Here is a 6,000-nt window from a genome sequence, read left to right as displayed (position 1 = left end):
TATATATATACCCGGACAGTGCTCGCACGTGACGTTCCCTTGCAGAGGACAGACTGATTGCCCGACGTCAGCTACTCCCGCTGTCTCTGCAGCGAGCTCGGTCGACGCCCACTGCGGCGCCAGGAAGGCAGGCTGGAAACCCCGCTGATGTGTGCGAAGCCCGACGTTGTTTTATGAGCGCGTCGACGGCGCCGTGGCTGTTGTCACGCGCCGCGAGCGCGCGCGCGTTTCGTCGCGGCCATAAATTGAGCGAGCAACCTCCTCCAGCGCCAAGAGAGAATCCGTGACTCTGACCGGATGACACGGAGCCGCTCTTGTCAGGGGGGCACATTTACACGAGGCGCCCGTAAACGCGACCGGGTTCGTTCGTCTCTTCTTGCTAGATGTATAACGAAACGGAAATTACCGCTGAGGCCTGCATGCATGTGCGTGTCTGTGTGTGGGCGCGTCGATCTGTCTATGTCTGTGTAAGTGTGTGCGAGCTTAGGCATACGTCTCTCATCTGTGCGAGCATGTGTGTGTGTGTGTGTGTGTGTGTGTGTGCGTGCGTGCGTGTTGTGTGTGTGCGTGTGTGTGTGTGTGTGTGTGCGTGTGCGTGCGTGCGTGTGCGTGCGTGCGTGCGTGCGTGTGGTGTGTGTGTGTGTGTGTGTGTGTGTGTGCGTGTGCGCGTGTGTGTGTGTTAACATACGGGGACTCCATTTCCTTGGATGTATCCGCACTCCTCGTCAGTGGCGGCTTCGGTCGTTACAGGCTCGAAGCTGACTCCGCGAATATGTTTCGCACCAATATACGTTACAGTCACCTGCGATTTCTCATTCGAAATTTTTTTAACAACGTATGAATACGTTGCGCTTGCGGCTGCTTTGTTATATCCGTTCAACTTTCCCGACGCGCTTGCGCATTCGTGCTTTCCCGTGCATTCACACGCCCCGTCTGTCTTTCCATTTCGTGTAACATTCCCCCGCACGCAGATGCATTCTCATTCGTACGCGGACTACAACCACCCATCTCACTTTTCAACCCTCGCACGAAGACCACGTGACCGCCTTTTCACCGCTCGCTCCCCATCGACTTCTACACGTGCGCCCATCGTTCGCCACGCACGCAAAGGCCGTCCGCGCGAGCGGGTCATCATCATCCAATCTATCTCGCGCGCCGCATATGCGCAGCTCCACAACGCCAACGCGCTATCGAGAACGCACGCGCGATGGCCGCCACAGTGGGAAGCTTACGCAACGAGGGACCTCGTTCTGCGAGCCCCGAAGCGCCTTCTCATGAGAGGCGCGGGAAGACAAAGCGTCCTCTATGCGCGGATGATAATTTAACCGCTCCGGCCTTTATGACGCATCGCCCGTCGTGCGTGAGACGGGTGCGCACAGTAGCTCACGGCTGCGTCGTAAGAGGGTATTTAATATAAACTAACCGCCTAGGGAACGAACTCCATCACGATGGGGATTATCGTTATACATATATAGTCGGCCTTGTTCGAGACGGGAGACGAAGTGCGGAACGTCTACACCGAGATATCGGTGAGCGTGGAAAGCAGTATCACTATTATACTGCGTGGTATCCGCGTCCTATAAAAAGCCTTCCATTGCGATTCATTCTATAAGCAGGAGGTATACTGGAGCCATTGTACGAGACTCTGATGATACTCCTTTTCGCTTTGTTTTTCGGCGGTACAATATATATATATATATATATATATATATATATATATATATATATATTGCAGCGGTTTTCAGGTGTGCGTCAGAGTTTTGTTTCAGGTGTGCGTCATACTGTGTGTTTTCAGGCGGGCAGCGTCAGAGTTCAGTCAGAGAGATCTGAGGAAAGAGCGGAGGAAAACGTGACCCAGTATTTCCTTCGGGAAGCCTTCGTAACGAATGAGGAAGACAATACGAAAATGCCTTGACGCCTTTCTTTCATGTGCTATATTTCACAACGATGTGGGCGGTTACCATGTTTGAATCAGAGGGTATACATGTCATGCGGCTTTTAGTTTCCATGCAATAAAAAAAACTTTGCTCAGAGTTGATTTTGTACGTTTACGCAGGTCTATGCATTCAACGCTTGCGTTAACTCATTCTTCAATGGCATTGCCCTTAAGTGATAACTTAAAGCGTAGTCGCCGAGGTGCGTATATTTCCGTATTGCGGTATCCATTCGACTCACCTGTCGCTTTCGTTAAATCGCGCATGTTTATGAAAGAAAACATAGCTCCTGGAAGATTTTTCATTTGTCAAACGCAGGTAGGCAATTTGGCAAGCACGCAATTTTATCATGGCATACACGCTGGTCTACGTTAAGGTTGGGTGAGGTGGGGAGGAGAAAGAATAAGAGCTAGAAAAGCCTGAGGGGGAAAGGGGGGGGGGGGGGAGTTGTCTGTTCGCGAAGTAAATTCATACTAAGGAAAGAAAAGCAGAGAGTCATGATTGGTCATGATGGCGATCAGCGCATTGCGCAAAACAAGGGACACAAAACGGAGGAAGGTAACGGGACAACCGCTGTCCCGTGGCCTCCTGCGTGTCTTGTCTGCTTGCGCTGTTGCTACAAAAATGCAGTTATAGCAAGTCGCCGCAGCTTTCCATCCTATCGCCGTTTGTTTAGATTCAGGGGCGCGTTAAAAATCTCTCGAGGGGGTCAAAATCAACACGTAGCCCTCAACACCGGTGTCCCTTATAACCCACTATGCCACACGTGGCACAAATGAGACGTGGCTCATAGTACTGAAACAAGGAAGGCAGATGCTTCATGCTGTTGCTTTCAAGGGCACTACACTACGCCTGCAAGTAAGTATATGCTTGTGTGCGTGAGTTAGGCGCACGTATTCGGGCACACGTGGTCGCTCGCTAAACTGCGCCGGGCTTTTCCAGCTGCGTTATCCCCCGGTTTATTTTAGCGCTCGTTCTTTGACCTCGCATGCCGCGGTGTTGAACAGCCGAGCGTTGTTGCCAGGTCGTGTAAGCAGGGACGTGCCTGGACATGTCTCGTTGTACGCCAGTCGGTGCGAGACTACGGCAATTTTTTTTTTCTTTTTTTTACCTACACTGCGTGCATACTCGTGCACCTGAGTGTAGTGTAGGGCAGAGGCCATGACGTCGTGCGTTGCACTTAATTGGCCGACCGGGCTGTAGCCAATCGGAGCAAACTGCGCGTCTTCTTCTGCATCAGCAGACGAAATGCGCGTGACTTCGCACTTACTGGTTGCATATGTGCCCGTGCCTGAAATTAAACGTCAATGTACGAGTTTCGTTTCAGCGAAGCTACCAGCGATTACCGCGGTAGCTTCGCGGGCCTCATTTTCAAACTACTGCAGATACGATTCGTACATCGTACATCGCGAATGCGCGGTGCACGACGACAACTTCTTTGTGCATGTAATACAGCGCGGAGGAGTCTGAAACAGCCTTCACCACCCGTGAGTAAGATAATTTCATCTTCTTGGAAGACTAGCTCGCCTTTCCACGTGACACACTGTCACGCCAACACTTCGCTGCCGTCCCTGCAGCGAATATTCACAATATACCGTGGCCGCACAGACAAAAGGGCAGCTCACGTTTGCAACGCCAGCCTGTTTGTCTGTCGTCTGCTGCCTGCACTCATCGAAACCGCAGTGTAGAAAATGTAGTTTTCATGCTACACTACTGCTTTAAAGAAATGGCTTCCTGTAGGTGGGCGAAGCTAGTTTCTCTACACCAATTTTTCAAAAATCCAGCTCAGCATCAGTTATTAGTGCGGCGTTATGAATTTGCGGGAAAAAATGTGCTGTACTTTTTAAAGCAAAGCTTTTATGTCTCACTGATTCGTCCGTGAGCGCCGAAAACGCACTGCAGGAAAGCCAACTTGCACAATAGAACTATCTGCGCACAAAATCATAGAACACTACAGTTTACATTCGCAGTTGTACCGATAAGAACAATGTGAGCTGCAACGCCACGCTACTCAGACGAACTGTATATATCTGCATTGCATTACGCGCGTCACGCAATGCAATCCCGGCCGTCACCATGGGTAGGCCGCGGGTGCAGCGCACGGCAGAAGAAAAGGCTGCCGTACGCGAACGTAAGCGCGATCGTGCCCGTAAGGCCGATCCGGTGTATCGGCAACGGCTGAGCCTCTGACCGTCTACCACAGTGATCACAAGGCAATATTGTGCAAGTGTAGAGTCGTCCGTGAAAGTGTGAGAGTGCGCGTGTAATCAACGGCTACATGATGTAAAGTAAAGGCTATGCAACTTAACGAAATGTGTCTTCATTCAACTCCAACGTTCAAAAATTACAATCCTAAACAAGCAATCAAATCACATATGCATCGCATCGGGTCGCTCAGCATTTATTGGGTACGTTGCGTGGTCGTTGGCTTTGAACTTTGACTCAGTTTACATGGGAGAAAGCTTCGCTGTTCAACCATCTTTCTTTAAGAAAGCGGATTCTGAGTTTTTTCATTGCGATTTTCATACATTTTTGTTAATAGGTAAGAGGTACTAAATCAAAATTCTGCTTCCTATAGTTGCTAGAGTTTAACTTGTTCTCTCAAACGCAACAAATTTCATTCAAGTCGTTCAAGCGGATATCTTAAGATAGTATTTCCGCGGTTTACATGTATTTTAATAGGCGGAAACGGACTTGAGCCGGAGTTTAAGCTTCCTCTGAAACGCGATATTTCAGCTTCTATTGAAAGTGCACGCAGCACGCCATTTGCGCAACAAACGCGAAGTCGTGACAGTTCGTGCACGCATATATGATGCTGATCTCGTCGCGACTATCAGTCCCAACGTGCACGCGTCGGTATCGACTACTGTCGCGAAAGAAGAGGCGTCACCTCACGAGTTTATCTGAATCATTCGTCGATCGTTGAAGCCCGCGCCGTCAGTTAGGAGGACCATTACCGCCTACCCGTCGCTGAGCATCTCACGTAGACATTACGAACTTCCGAGCACTATACCATTTCGACGCGGAGCAATCCCCTAGAGCACGCTAGAGTGTATCCTACGCGTTGACTCCTAGCGTTCCTGTCGGTCTCCGTGAGTATACCCGTATAAACCACACGGAGCGTCTCCCGTGTTGTCCAGAGGAGCGGTTAATCAGGACATCGCTACCGAAGTTCGAATGTACCCTCTTCCTGATTCGTAAGTGTGCTTCACCTAGTTGCACATTTGGCCATCTAATAATCCCTGTACACCTTGTCCCGTGACGGCAATGACATGCTATCGTTCAAATCGAGCCGAAATACGCGCGCCGGTTCATCTCCGCGTGCTTCACGAACGTCCGCGCTAAAGGCACGCTGGAAAGCTAACGGTTAATTTTCCCGCGGTCTACCGGCCTTCGAGATAGGCTGTGACAGTAAAGCCTTGTAATTTCTGTGTGCCTTTTGCGTTTTATTTAGATCCTTCTTTTTTTTCTTCTTTTTTGTTCGTATACGGTAGCAAACTGGACTGTTTTGTTCTTATTAAGCTCCCTGCTTTCCTCTCACTCACTCACCCACTCACGAGCTATTTGTTAACTATTACTATGGAATGCGCGGAGGCCGTAGTTATATCTTTTCCTCCTTTTACTGCGATGCTAATTATATGGACACTCCAAGCGCGTTTCTGCCGTCGCCGCCGCCGCCGTCGCCGTGATGTTACGTATTAAGTCGAAACACGATAACATCGTCGCGGCGCGCCGTACGCTGTATCTACGAGTGAAAGCTTGCGAGGGTCAGCCGGGGGAGAAAGGCGGCGCGGAAGCGCACCCTTTTCTGTGGCGCCCGAGGCCCGGGGGGGGGGGGGGGGAGGCGAAAGAGGGGAGGGGGGGGGGGGGGGGGCGTTCCGCTCTGGCGTATGCTGCTTACGGCGCGACCGCCGTATCTTGAAAGCGATCGGCAACGTGTAGAAAGTGCGCGCCCGCGCGGGCCTCATTTTCAAAGCGATGCGATGTGGACAAAGTGCGCCACGTCGATTGCCGGTAGCTTCGTATGCGCTGTGCTTTCGACGTTCGCGTTGAAGTGACAGACAGT

The 6,000-nt window shown here is 50.9% G+C and overlaps 1 long non-coding RNA gene across 1 annotated transcript in view; it reads left to right on the top strand.

The window, feature by feature from the left end:
- Positions 1-1,379: 1,379 nt before the first annotated feature.
- Positions 1,380-6,000, top strand: part of LOC125944124 (uncharacterized) — a 70,582-nt gene continuing 65,961 nt past the window's right edge. The window contains exon 1 of the long non-coding RNA XR_007466143.1: positions 1,380-1,529. This is a non-coding gene — a long non-coding RNA (uncharacterized LOC125944124). The remainder of the gene's footprint in view (positions 1,530-6,000) is intronic.

The sequence above is a fragment of the Dermacentor silvarum genome, chromosome 3 (assembly GCF_013339745.2).
Source record: "Dermacentor silvarum isolate Dsil-2018 chromosome 3, BIME_Dsil_1.4, whole genome shotgun sequence".
Taxonomy (NCBI): domain Eukaryota; kingdom Metazoa; phylum Arthropoda; class Arachnida; order Ixodida; family Ixodidae; genus Dermacentor; species Dermacentor silvarum.
This window is presented reverse-complemented; position numbering and strand designations above follow the sequence as displayed.